General features: G+C 40.6%; 1 protein-coding gene across 1 annotated transcript in view; it reads left to right on the forward strand.

Moving 5' to 3' along the window:
• gli1 (GLI family zinc finger 1) overlaps window positions 1-13,491 on the forward strand; it is a 49,779-nt gene that overhangs the window by 11,961 nt on the left and 24,327 nt on the right. The gene's annotated exons all lie outside the window — the stretch shown is intronic.

The following is a 13,491-nucleotide window of genomic DNA, read 5'->3' on the forward strand; positions in this document are numbered from 1 at the left end:
TTTACCTTCTTTTCATGCGTACTGTGGAAGTAAGCAAACTTGTAGTAAAGTGGTGAATATGGATTTCACATTCGTTCAAGTATGATCCAGTCATATATATGAAGTAGGTCACATTTTGTTTAGTCAGGACATCCAGTGCTTGAAAAATAATTCTCATAATAAGTCAAATGTCCTACAAAAAGGGACATGATGTTTTTTTTTCTTTACTGTAATTTTTAGGTTACGTTGTGTTGGTTGGTTTGTATAAGCTGTCATAACTGTGTAAGGTGTTAATTCATGTCTGTATTTAGTTTAATTTCAATATAATGTCTCACTTACAGCTTTTTTGTCACGCACCATTTTGTGCTTGTCATCTCAGAAATGTTAATACTGCGCAGTCTTTGTCAGTCCACTGATCTGAGCCTCCATTCAGTTTCTCTTAAAGTGATGACTCTGCAGCAGGTTGTAACTTTGTTGGACTTTCCCGGCTGCTGATTATTTCCCCAGCAGTGAAAATCCCTTGTCCATCGCTCTGTTCCCGTTATTTCCGTTCAGCTCAGGACAGACAGTTGTTCTGCTGCGGCACATTTATTGGCCCTTATTAGCTAGCACCTGTAGTCCATTAAAAGCCCCGGTTTGCTGACCGGCTGAAAGATGCATACTGCCTTTGAGTTCTTGGTGTGGTGAGAGGAGCACTACATTTGGGATATAACAGAAATTTATTATGCTGTAGAGAACAATCGTTGGATGTTCAAAGTTTGAAACGGTGAAACCCACAGGATCCCATTCAAAGGGGTTATTTATCGACTCTTGTCCTCTAGTGCAGCTGTGGAGCAGAAATGTGGTGAGCACTTGTGCGTGTCAGTGCGTCTGTGTGAACGTTAAATGTTGTGTGCATGTGCCGGGGAGTACAGTGGGCGCAGGGTCCCAGATGTGGATGTTGTGCAAGGAGGGAAGTTGCTGGTGATAAGCTGAACTTTTGCGTCCAAGCTTGTGCCTTGGTACTGTATATGATTGGTAAAAACTTTGAACTACTTTGCTTAAAGAACAAATATTTTTTTTTTACAAATTTAAAACCTCATTCAAGAGAACCAATATCATAATGCCTTCTGAACAGCTGCCACTGTGGCCATGAGTGACAACTCTGATGTGATGGTTAAATATTAAATGTAGTTTTAGCAGAAGCACAAGTAGAAAAGAGTCAGCAAACTGAATCAAAAAGGCTGGTTGCAAAGCAGTGTCTATTTAAAGTGTGAAGCGAGTGTATGGAATTGATGAAGTTTTTGGTTTATCGCTTATGAATGAGTCTTTTCATTTGTAAGAGCGAGTTTTTTTTCTTCTTTCAAAAGTTACATATTCTGACTCACTTATGTCTTAATGTCAGTTGTTCATCAACCACCAGTGGTCATTCACACGGCCAATTCCACCTGAGATGTACAGAATATGTAGCCAGAAAGTTATACTGTGCTATATAATAGATCAAGATGATAATGTTGTGTGGAGCTCTTGCTTGCTTTTCTTTTTACAAATGGTTCAAACAGCCATTAGAAGGATGTAAATGAAGCACCTATCAAAGTACTGTACTATTTTAGCAACCCCTGTTATGATCATTTTAATGCTAGACTAGACTATACTAGACTTCCTGGAGCTTAGTTGATTCAGGCCAAGAAATAGTCTGACACATAAAGATGCCTAAAATTATTAACTTTTGTCTTGTAATGGGTTTTTATAAGAATTTAACAAATGAAATACATTTTAATGAGTTTTAGATGTGGTGACAGGTGGATTTTGTTACCGTTGGACAGAGACAAGTTGGCTGTTTTCCCCCTTTACAGTCTTTTGCCCAGCTAAGTTATTCAAGTGGTGATTGTAGCTCCATTTGCTGTACCGATGAGAGTGCGGAATTTGATCTTCTCATCTAACGCTCTGCTAGAAATCGAATGAGCTTATTTCCCAAAATGTCAGACTGTTGTATGGAAAATGATTGCCTTAAAAATCCAGTTCTTTTTAGATGACACACGGGGCTGACCTTTTCTTTGTGTCTTTTTCTTGTAATCAACATTTAAGTTATTTTAAGTGACTTGCACTAACAAATCAATCAACATGATCAACAAGTGATCAGATCCAGCCAGGTCCAGATCCAGTTGGTGGTGAGCTGAGTGTGGCTGCTGCCCCCCCCTCCTCCCTCCCTCGTCTTGTGTGTCCCAGCTCACACTCCAGCTTCCTGTGGGATAGAGCTGAGCCTCGGGGCAGGGGGATGTCTGTTTCCAACCAGTGAGCTCTGTCACACATGCTACAGCTTGTCAGACTGAGTCTGTGTGAGGGTGATTGGGTGTCAGAGTGAGCATACGCATGTAAGTGCCTATACAGTATGTTTGTGTGTCTCTGTCCTTGTGCAAGTGTGTGTTTAGATATTCAGAGATATGGGTGTTTTCTCTCGGTGGGTGGAGGTGACTGTCTCGGACATGATGAAAATTTAATTAGTAGGAGTTCACTGCAGTCCAGGTTCATGTCAGGTTACCTACACACAACTTTGTCTTTGTGAGTTTTATCTCAGGCCAGCAGGGGTAGATCTCCTGTGTGACCCTGTAAACCATTTACTGTCGCTTGTTGCAATAGAAAATAAATAGTCTGTAGATGTGATACTTGCATATAATTACTACTGCTGTTCATTACTGTACTGCTGTGAATTCATCTGAGGTAAACACAGGTGCTCACAAAGTTTGTTCTCATATGGCAACAACTCATAGATTATGGAGATCAAACTTGTATTTTTGAATTAAATAGTTTTCTTCCTGATGATATGTAGGGGCCTGCAATTGAGTTATTTTCATTACAGATACATTTACTAATTATTTCCTGATTAACTGATTAATCATTTGATCTTTAAAATGTCAGCAAATAGTAAAACAAACAAACAAACAAAAAAATTATATTTTTTTTTATGGTATTATGGTTTGATAAGCTGATGTCTTAACCGTTAAGCACTCCAAAACCCCAAAATGTCAGATTTAGCCTACTATCACATAAGACAAAAATAAACAGCAAAATCTGAGGTGAGAGAACCTCTGGAAGTTTTCTGTTTTTGCCTTTAAAGGAAGAAACAATTATTTATTTAAAAAATTAGAAATAATAATTATTAATTAAAATAATTGTTTCATTATCTCAGATTTGCTGGATATATTTCAGTGATTGCTTTCATACTATGTAAGAGAGAACCCGTAATGATAAATGTCTTTCTTAAGAAGCTGTTAACATGGCGTTCTATTCATAAACATTAACAAATGTCCTCAATCGTATTTTATACACTCAATTTTTTAAACTCAGGAAACCAATTCTGTGGTTGTTTTCTTGAAACTGAACTCTTCAGTACTTTTCACACAGTCATGGTTTTGGCATGTTTATGTGGTTCCACTTCATGCCTGATCTCTCAAAGCCGGTATATTAGGAGACAGTCTGTGGTGTACTAACATCAACAGCATCTGTGTGCATTTCTGTGTAAGCAAAGTCGTGTGTCTTTAAGTTGAACCTTTATACACATGCGCACACACACACACAGTGGCTTTCCACTGCTGGTTGGCCATCAGAGCAGACTGGTGGTGTGTCTGAGGTGTGTGGCTTACCACCACGTCATTGCCTCGAGGGTCTTGCTGTCTGTTGTCACCTATGCTCACAGACACAGAAAATCCTAGGTAGGAAATCCTACCAGGAACATGAATTCTGAAAACATTCTTACTTCACCACTTCAGTAAAAATGGGGGCTTTTTGTCATTCAGACATAGCTTTCTGTTCCTTACAGGTTTATTCCAACATAAATATTTTTTCCTGCTCATTTTGTCCGACTGTACACAAGTCTGGAACGAATAATTTCGGCCATGCTGTTACCATGAATAATAATCAAAAGTAGGGACGCGCTAGTCATGTATTCAGTCAGTTTTCTCTGTGCACAAATCATGTTAAACAGGAGATGCATTTTTAATAAGTTAAATGTGACATGAAGGTCATCCTGTGCTGTTGCAGACTTTGCAATAATGTGACCGTACTTATTTCAGGATTGTGCCATGATGGACGACTCACAGAATTATCTGAAGAGTTTGCCGTTGTGCCTCTGGCTGTTAAACTGCCATACCATTTACAGGAACAGATGTATTTCTGATAGGAGCTTTGGTGTACGAGCAAATATGTTTGGCATTTTAGACAGAAATTCATAATAATGCTTCAGAATTCAAGGCTGTCACTGCAGGTATATGATTGTGAAATTATTGTGTTTTTGTGGAATAAGTAAAAACATGAGCTACTGGTGATAAAGATATGTGCAGCATGTACACACACGTATAGACATAGTCATATACTCACACACTCACTTTCCCTAATGCAACCTCTTATACAACCACAGGTCAACAAGGGAGTTGTTTTAACCTCAGCCAAGTTGGGAAGATAATTCACTGCTCCATCCTCTCCTTCTTCTCCTTCTCCTCTCCTCTCCTCTCAGTAAACACATTAAAGAGCAAATGTTTTTAACTTGGAGTGTTAGCACCAGAGCTCTTCTGCTAACTGACCCGGGGCTCTGAAGAGCTGCACATAACAGGCGCCCACATTGGCTTTTGTGTGCAGGAGGGTCTTTACATAACCCACCTAACCAAGCACATTGTCTAGCAACCAGCAGACTACTGAAGAGTCTTGTAAATTGAGGAGGGGGTCTGCTTGAGTGGAGGCCAGTAGCCGGGTTGAGAGGCTAGGGGAGCTAAGCTAGGCCATGACTAAAGGCTAGTTTGTTGGCGTGATTATGCCCTAAGGGTACTGATGCAGTGAGCTCCCTCAGCACCAACAGGGCTAATAAAATCAAATCTCTCTTAGCATCAAAATTTGAAAATAAAACTTATTTAAGCATACATTATTCCTGCTTGCACACAGACATTCTTGAAAGCGATAAAGTCATATTTTTCACGAAAAGTTGCTTTTTTTTTTTCAATGTAAATCATTTCTTGGTTACCTAACACCCCTCACTGGGCTCCCTATCCCGTTACTCCACAAAGCCCGGCCTTCTTCACCCTGTTTCCACTGTGTTTGGGTCTGAGCCAGAATTCCCTTGGAACTGCCCAGGATGTTGAGGTATATTTTTCCTCCCTACTCCCAACGATTAGTTTTTTCAAGATGTTTTCTTTTGGCAGAAGAGAAATGTTTGCATGTCTTTCTCATTGCACCGTCGAGATCACACCCTAAAGACTTTGAGATCTTTAAAATATACTGTTGAGAGGCATTTCTGAAAGATTTTTGGAAAGTAAGTAAATGATGATTATTATTATAACATATTTAGGTCTTGTTATATGTTTGAAAAGGTACCAGTGGATACCAAATTTAACTATCATAACTTTGCAAAATTGTATAATTGTGAAGAATAGTTTAAATCATCCAGGTATAAAGAAACTGAGAAACACCACTTGTTATCAAGCAGCTGTGAGAGTCCTTTGAGTGGCAACAGGCTCTCATTGATACCTGTGATTGTGACACAGTGACTCATTATCAGCTCCACACTTCACCTTAGATCAGATGATAATGACCCATTTATCACCGACACTTGATGCTCCTGTCATTCTTAACAGCTCCCTGCCAGGACAGAGGAAGCTTTTACTGCTGTTCCTGAGATGTTACTATTGTCTCCAATACACAAAGACAAGGTGTCCTGATGACCCCTGATGGCCCCTGCGTGAGTCCTCGGACGGCCCCTAGTTGCACCGCTGAGGGTTTTCTCGCTATTGTCACCCCGGCTGCAATCACGGGGCAAGTCCAGAGTATGGAGGCGGGGGGAGGTGAATGAGGCTTGTATGGGTGCTTTGAAAAGATGTGTGAAATAGGAGTATGGGTATTAAGGGTCTTGCCTCCGTCGGGGGTCTATTGTGCAGAAGGCTGAGCCCCCTGCTGGCATCCATGATCTCCTCCATTGACACAGAAGCTCTGCTCCGCGCCCTGTGTGTTTTTTGTCAACCTCTTTCTCACTACTCCATCTCCCTCTCTGGCTTTCTTTAACTCTCTTGCGCTCGGTGTCTCTCAACCTCCTTCTTCAGCTCAGTTTTCGCTCTGAGTCAGAGCCAAAGAATGTGGAGAGTCCTCCGCTCTCCTGTTTGAGTTAACTGAATTCATACTAATGTATTTAATGGCTGTGAATGATGAGAGGTCACTATAGCTGTCAACTGCTGCTGTATGTATGTAATTTAGAAGCTCATTAAGACAGAATGTTATATCGCTAATAGCATGTGGACACCCCAGTCCTTAGTCAGGACTGTAGTTAGGATTTTATATTTCCTTTTTATTTATCTGTTTACTTATATTTCTACTATACTCTATAAATGTTGTTACAAAGCCCTCTATCATCTCCACAGGTACATACTGCTGATGGAGAATATAACTGTAAATTTTTTCATTATTTTTGTTCATTTATTTAGGCAAAAACAGCTTTAGGATATTTATCTTCAAAAATACCAGAATTAGTCTTAAACTACTTCGACATCATGAATGTTGACTGATCACACTTTAGTGCGGCATCACATAATAGCTACTTATCAGAGGAAAGGACCTTTCTGGTTCCAGTTTCATGAAATCTTAATGATATAGCTTTCAGCGATATTTTGATAGTGTGCTATTAATTTGGTGAAAGCCTTTTCTAATTTTATCATAAATTGCACAAAGCGAGGCCCATAGAGAAATGGTTTCATGAAGGAACTTGACTGAACTGCACAGGCGTCTGACCTCAGCTCCATCCAACACCTTTGGGATGAACCGAAATTCCCATCATCAGTGGCCGAGCTCACCAATACTCTTCAGTAACTTCCGACAGCCATAATAGAGAATATTTCCTGCCATGTGAGTGGAAGCTGTTACAGCATATTAATGCTGTACAGCATATCAATTACAACCTCGTATAGATGAAACATTCAAATGTCATGTCTCATTTGATGTATTGAAAGTCTTGTGACATACCTAAGTACGTAACCCATTTGTAGCCCCTTGTTTTGATGTAAAATAGTCTCCTCTGTCTTAGTCATCTTTTCTCTCTGCTCCCCCCCCCCAAACACACACACACACACACACACAACATGCCCTGAGCGATTCAGAGGCAGGTTGTGAGCGCGTTTCGGACAGATTGTGAATGTGTGTGTACACTCACCTATTTGCACAGTGTTATCCAGCTTGTGTGAGGCCAACAGGAGTCGCACGATTGTCAATAGTAGAAGTCAATAAAAACCCGTCATTGACAAAGAGAGAACAAACAGCTGTGGTTTGTTCAGGATTTCCTAACAAACACTCCAGAAGGAGGGCCACGGATAGTGCAGAGAGAAAGAGACACAGAGAGGGAGAGAGAGACACTTAGGACGCTTCCTGTACAACATCACATGAAACAGGGTGTCATCTCACTCATCAGGTTATGCTCCAGAGAGGAATTACTACAGAGACTGGATGTTGATCCAGTCCTGCACGTGAAAACAAATACAGGGTTGAAGACAAGTATTCACATTCCTTACCGGTAGTAACAATGTTAAACTGCTAAGTTGATGATTGATTGAAGTGTTATCAGCAAAATGCAGTTAATTATCAAAATTAAAAGAGCATATTGTGTAAAATTAGCCTTTTAACAGTGTATTAATATATATTACAGGATTATTAAGTTACTGAAGCATCCTAATTTCGTACCATAAACGTGTGAATGTGAGCTGGTATGACAATAAAGTTCCTTGAATCCATTAATATGTAAGCAGCTTTTGAATGTTACTTTTTATACATTAGAGCATAATGTTTAGCAAGATGAGTTTTCAGTTTCATTTGTTTATAGATCTACAAAACACATCATGATAAAGTGAGAAGGCGAGATGCAAAGATGTCCGAGGATAGACAGAAATCATATTTCAGATTTTCATTCTGGTCTCACTCTGGTCTTGCCTGTTGCACTCTCAAACTGAGTTAAATGAGGCTTCAGCTGGCGTCCTAAATGTAACATAACAAACACCTTTCCAGACGCTGATTTGAGCTGTTGTATGTAAAGAGGTCAACCAAAAAGGTCCTAAAATCCAAAATTTCATCACTTCAAATTAAATAGAGAACTAAACATCAAAGCATGAAAAGAACAAATACAACAGACACAAATGAATGGCTCAGGTCAAACTTCATGAATGCCTCTTACCTTACATAATAAATAAGGCCTGACATGACTCTTAAAAATCTGTCTTATAGGTGATCACAGTATTACAAGGGTCTGTAGTTTACGGTGTCTTCAGGTTAATGAATTGGTTCCTAAGTTATTGCAGTTGTGCTGACATCCTGACATGACCATAAAGAATGAAGAAGGTGTCTGACTCTCCCATGTCCCTTGTAAATGTCGTCAGCAAAGACCAGTCAGACCGGGACAAATGTGCCGGCTGACCGCCTGTGGCCTGTGGGGAGAAAATGAGGTAGGACTGTGGGACGCTGAAAAGAAAATCTATCGTTAATTGTTGCCGTTTGGCTTTTCAGGAAGCCTCGTTGGCTGCAGTGGCTGTAAATTTTTGGCACTAGTTCTCTGATTACTTCCTGTACTTTCTTTTACTTGCTGATTCAAGTGGATATTACACTCCCCTTACAATAATATGCTTTCACTCTGACTTTTTAAAGTTGTATCAAATGCACTTTGTAAAACGATTCTTGCAAAGAGCACCTGCTAATAAGTAAATGTGTGAAATGTGAATGACAACAGTGTCCCCGGCTTGCTCTGTCCCTTGGGATAAGCCACCACAATGGGAGCTCAACAGTAGAGCCCTTATGCAAACAAAGTGTTCTCGAATGAAGGGGGCATTTAAAAATGATCGCTCTCCACAAACAGAATGCGACCCTCCTCTCTCTGTCCTGCTGTCACTTCTCTCCTCCTCACCCTCCTCCCTAAACTGCCTCTTTTTTAGCATTCTCGCCTTCTTTCTGTCCCTCTCTCCCAAATTCTCTTGTTCCCCTGTGCCTGTAAAAGACATTTGGCCTGTGCTAAACCAGGAGTGACAAATACTCCCTTCCTCTCGCCATCAAAGGGCTATATCTGTCTCGTGTTTTCGCAGAGGGGCTGGTCAGTGGAGGAGCGGTGAGGAGAGAAGGTGCAGTGCTAGAAGTTTGAAACAGGAAAGTGAGTTGGTCCAACTGGGGGATGAGGGGAAAAAAATAAGGGGGACTCAGATCAGCGGTGGAGAGCGGAGTGATTAAAATTCATCCCACGGTGCAAACAAAAGGAGGAATGAAAAAGGGGGAGAATGCAGGACAGAGAGAGAGAGTGTGTTGGGGGGGTAAGTAAGATTTGGGGTGAAAAGAAGATTGTAAAGCTCAGCAGATCTCTGAACACCGCCTCCCTCCCTCCCTCCCTCCCCACATCTCTCTAAATGACTGCCTTTGACTCACAGCACAATCATCCTCTGAGACAACGGAAAACAAGAGAAGAAGAGGGGGGAGAAGTGAAGAGGAGAAGGAGATGGATAGATGAAGAGCAAAAGGGAAAGAAGGAGAGAACATTAATTATTCTGCGAGCTTTTCCTCCCCAAGATTTGCAGAGGCAGGATGAACAGGGGGTCAACAATTGACTCAATTACAAGACAAACTCTCCAAGGGCCCTACACCGCCACTCACCGCGGACCCTGCAGCTCTCGGGCAGGCTGTTGATTTTTTTTCTTCCCCTCTTTTCTTTGCCAGTAAATGTTTGCCCCTCTTCAGGTGCCCCTGGCAGACGCAGAACTCCAACCCTCGGCTAGACTTTAACCTTTTCAGCCACTGAATGATTCCCCTCTCTGTTCTCCGTGAAGAGCCGGAGAGAGGGAAAGAGAGAGAGAGAGAGAAGCATTGAAGAGGCAGAAGAAGGGCTAGGAGCTTTCCTCTTTGTCAGCCTTTATAGCTGGTAATGAATAAGAAACGTCTGGTGACCCGAGAGGAGATGTGTGTTTTTTTTCCTTCCTCGCACAGGTGGATTTTACTCTTTCATTCTAAATAATATGTGTAACACTCTTACAGGCGCTGCAAGAATTAAAACAAATTCAACTTATTGGTCCAAAATATGTGAGGGATTTACATGCAACATATTATTGCATTAGCTGTAGTTACTGTGTGCTGTTACTCGAGGGGGTTTACAGTGGTATCACGCCAGACAGCTCTGTATTGTTTTCAGTTGCTGATCTTGCAGTTGCGGTCAGACCTTAATGCTAAGGAATAATGGATTATAGATTCAAAGTATAAACATTTTTACCACTTGGGGACAATCAAATTATGTTATTGATTGTATGCATAATTGGAGGTTGGATGGCATCATGGGGACTTTTAAATAGCGTGTGAATATAATCAAATATGTGACTCATTTGGGGAATAGCAATAATTATTCTAATTCTAATTATTCTGTGGAAATATTTTCAAAGTTGTAATGTAACATTTTTATTAAAAAGCAGTACTTTTCTGAAATCAGTCATCAAATTAAGGGAAGATAATAGAAAAGATAGTTTAAAGTCACACACCAGTAATTTGGTGTTGTGCAGAAACAGATGAAAAAAAAACGATTCAATACAGCAGAAGCCAAGATAAGGTGACTTTAATACTGCATTCGATTTGTACTCATAAGTTGTTTTCTGACTTCTAAAGTCGTATACAGCAAATAGCACGCCCCCGAAGTCGGAATTCCAACTCGTCAACTCGTCAAGTTAAGATGGCTGCCCAGAGCATCGACTGTAAATGAAGGTTTTGGTTTTTGCCTGTTTTTAGCGCTTTTGTCTTTAATGTGTCCAACTTAGTAAACTGTATACACAATACTCTCTTTCTGCTGCCTATAGGCATAGAGCTGTGGTCTTGTTAGGTGTGAAATACCACATAATGTGTTGTTTATCAACTGGTGCTGCTTGTGACCGATGTCAAAGTTGCTATTTGTAATGTTACAAACGAGCTGTCTCATGTCGTGGCAAATAGAACACATACATCTCGGTTTTTAGCAGATGTGAAGTGCGGAGTTACGACTTACGAGTACAAATTGAGTGCAGGGTTAGTTTGCCTTTAAGGGTAAGCGCCAGAAACACCGGATCCTACATTTCCCACAGTGCATCTCAGTAGCATCTTTCATTAGACCTTCATTGCCTCCTCAATGTCTGCTTCTTTCACACCCCACAGCTCCTGTTTATCACACAGGTTTATTTATTTATTTTGAAAAAAAGCTGAGATAACTAATGACATCATCACAGTTATTTTTCCTTAATTTGGAAGAGTCCATCCTGAGCCTTCTTAAAGCACAGTCTGAGTAGCAGCCCTTTAGACCAATAAACTAAACTTCTTTGTAAAGGTGGAGTAAAACAAGAGAAGTGGAGTAACCTTTTAATGATACCAATGGAGAAAACTTTTGAGAAAATTACCTTGATAAATCTGCAAGTGAGCAACACTGTTAATATTATCATCAATATGTGAGTGCCAAGCAGTATCATGTACTTTTACTCATATCATGTATTATATATCATGTTGCATGTAGTCAGTGACACTATGTACATATGAGAATTTATGGAAGCGTTCATGATTGTTCCTGGTGACCCTGCATTGATAAGGTCGGACAATACAGTGAGGAATGAGATTTCGACAATAGGTCTCCAGTCCCTCTTTTCTCAGTCAAAAGGACTGGTCAAGCATAGTGCCGCTCAACACTGCCCCCCCCCCCCTTTCTGTTTCTCTTCTTCCATCAACTCGCTTTTTCTTCAGTCTTTTCTCTTTGTCACTCTCACTTTCTCTACCATCTCTGTCTTTCTCTCTCTTTCGATCCCTTCTGATTCCCCTCATTCCTCCTTTGTAAGGGAGAAAGGAGACCATGAATGCCACACACAGACTTTGCGTCGCCCGCTGCACAGCAACATTACTGCCGCCAGATTTTTTCCATCTCAAGTGAATCACTCTACCTCCTTTTTTTCTCTCTACAGGAAACAGTGGTGAAGTTGTACTCTCCTTGCTCTTCTTTTTATCTTTTATTTCCTTACGTCAAACCTAAAGCTCAGTTTGTTATTTCATTTATGTACTGAGTTTATTATTTATTGAGAACTGTATCCCAGGATATTATGGACATTGGTCTTTAGACAAAGGCCGTGTGTGTATATCAACATTTCTTCAGAAATAATTAGTGTGTGTATTCATGAACAGCGTAATAACCTAATAGCCTGTGTTTTTTTTTATTTATTTTATTAAACTGATACTCTAGAGTTAAGTAATTTGGACACAAAATAATTAAAAGGTGGCACAGTTCACATTTATGAAACACATCGTCCTGGTCTCCCAAAGTGTGTTATTCAGTTTAAGATCCAGAAAATTTACTTTTGGAAAAGTGAGTCAATTGACAGTGAATGTGGCTGCCTCTGATTGTGCTGTAGACATATAACAACAGCAAGTGATACCGTGCCTTAAACCTATCTAACTTTTAAATGAAAATGATTTTTTTTTCTGATAGACATTTGAGACCTTTGATCAGTGTGTACCGTTAGCCGCTGAGGAAAGCTCCTAGAAAATAACATTGCCTTGCAAAGTAAGATTTTATGAAAACTCCTGCAGTAATAGACTAGAGCAAACGCAGGTGTGTGTGTGTGTGTGTGTGTGTGTGTGGAGAGCCATTCATAAGCTGCTGACATAAATTGCGCTCATCTTATCAGGGTCATCCACCACCCTTTGTGCCCCCTGTGTGTGTGTGTGTGTTTGCATGCTGTACATGTGTTTGAATGTACATCTCTTTTCAGTGCCTGTGCGGCGGTTTAAGTGGACATAAGTGAACTCAGCGTACAGTTCGCCTTTAAAACCTCAAGTCTGTGTATCAGTGAGAGCGAGTGTTTATGTGTGTGTCTGTTTTATGTGTGTGCACTCCTGTGCTTCAGTGAGCACTGCATGGAGATACAGACTGGAATTTAGGGCTGAGACACAGTGAAAGGGAGCCCCTTCCTCATGCATGAGATAGGATCAGTGTTTACGTGCAGAAATCTTCTGTGATTGCGAAACATTGCCCACACTTTTCTGATGTCCACTGCAGCAATAAATGGAAACGGAGACTGCAAACGATGATTCACATTGTTTGTGCGAGGACAGCAATGCCTCGAAAGCTGGTAACATTTGGTAAATAAGGTCAAGGGCCTGGTTCTGTGGCTGGGACAAAAAAGAAAAGAAAAAAAAGCTAGAGAGATACTGCGAACCATTTGAGATGTGATATGGGAACCGGCACTGCTTTCAGCTTTAAAGCCTTCTTTGTACCAGCAAACAACTCTGGAGTCTGGTGCTCATTTTTACACTTCACACACACTGAGTTAAATGTGCCCTGATGCATTTTCATTGTAAACAAACACAGTCTTGTTTACATTTGACATTTCTCACCAGAACACATTGCATGTAGGCTGAAGGCCTAGAAAACAGGTTGAATGCATTACACAAAAGTTTTCAGGCGAGCTTTCTAATGCTTCTCATTTTTCTCCTGGCTAACCTTTACAACACATTACTGCCACCAGCTGTCAATCCACA

This window comes from Scatophagus argus, chromosome 3 (assembly GCF_020382885.2).
Source record: "Scatophagus argus isolate fScaArg1 chromosome 3, fScaArg1.pri, whole genome shotgun sequence".
In the NCBI taxonomy this organism is placed as follows: Eukaryota; Metazoa; Chordata; class Actinopteri; family Scatophagidae; genus Scatophagus; species Scatophagus argus.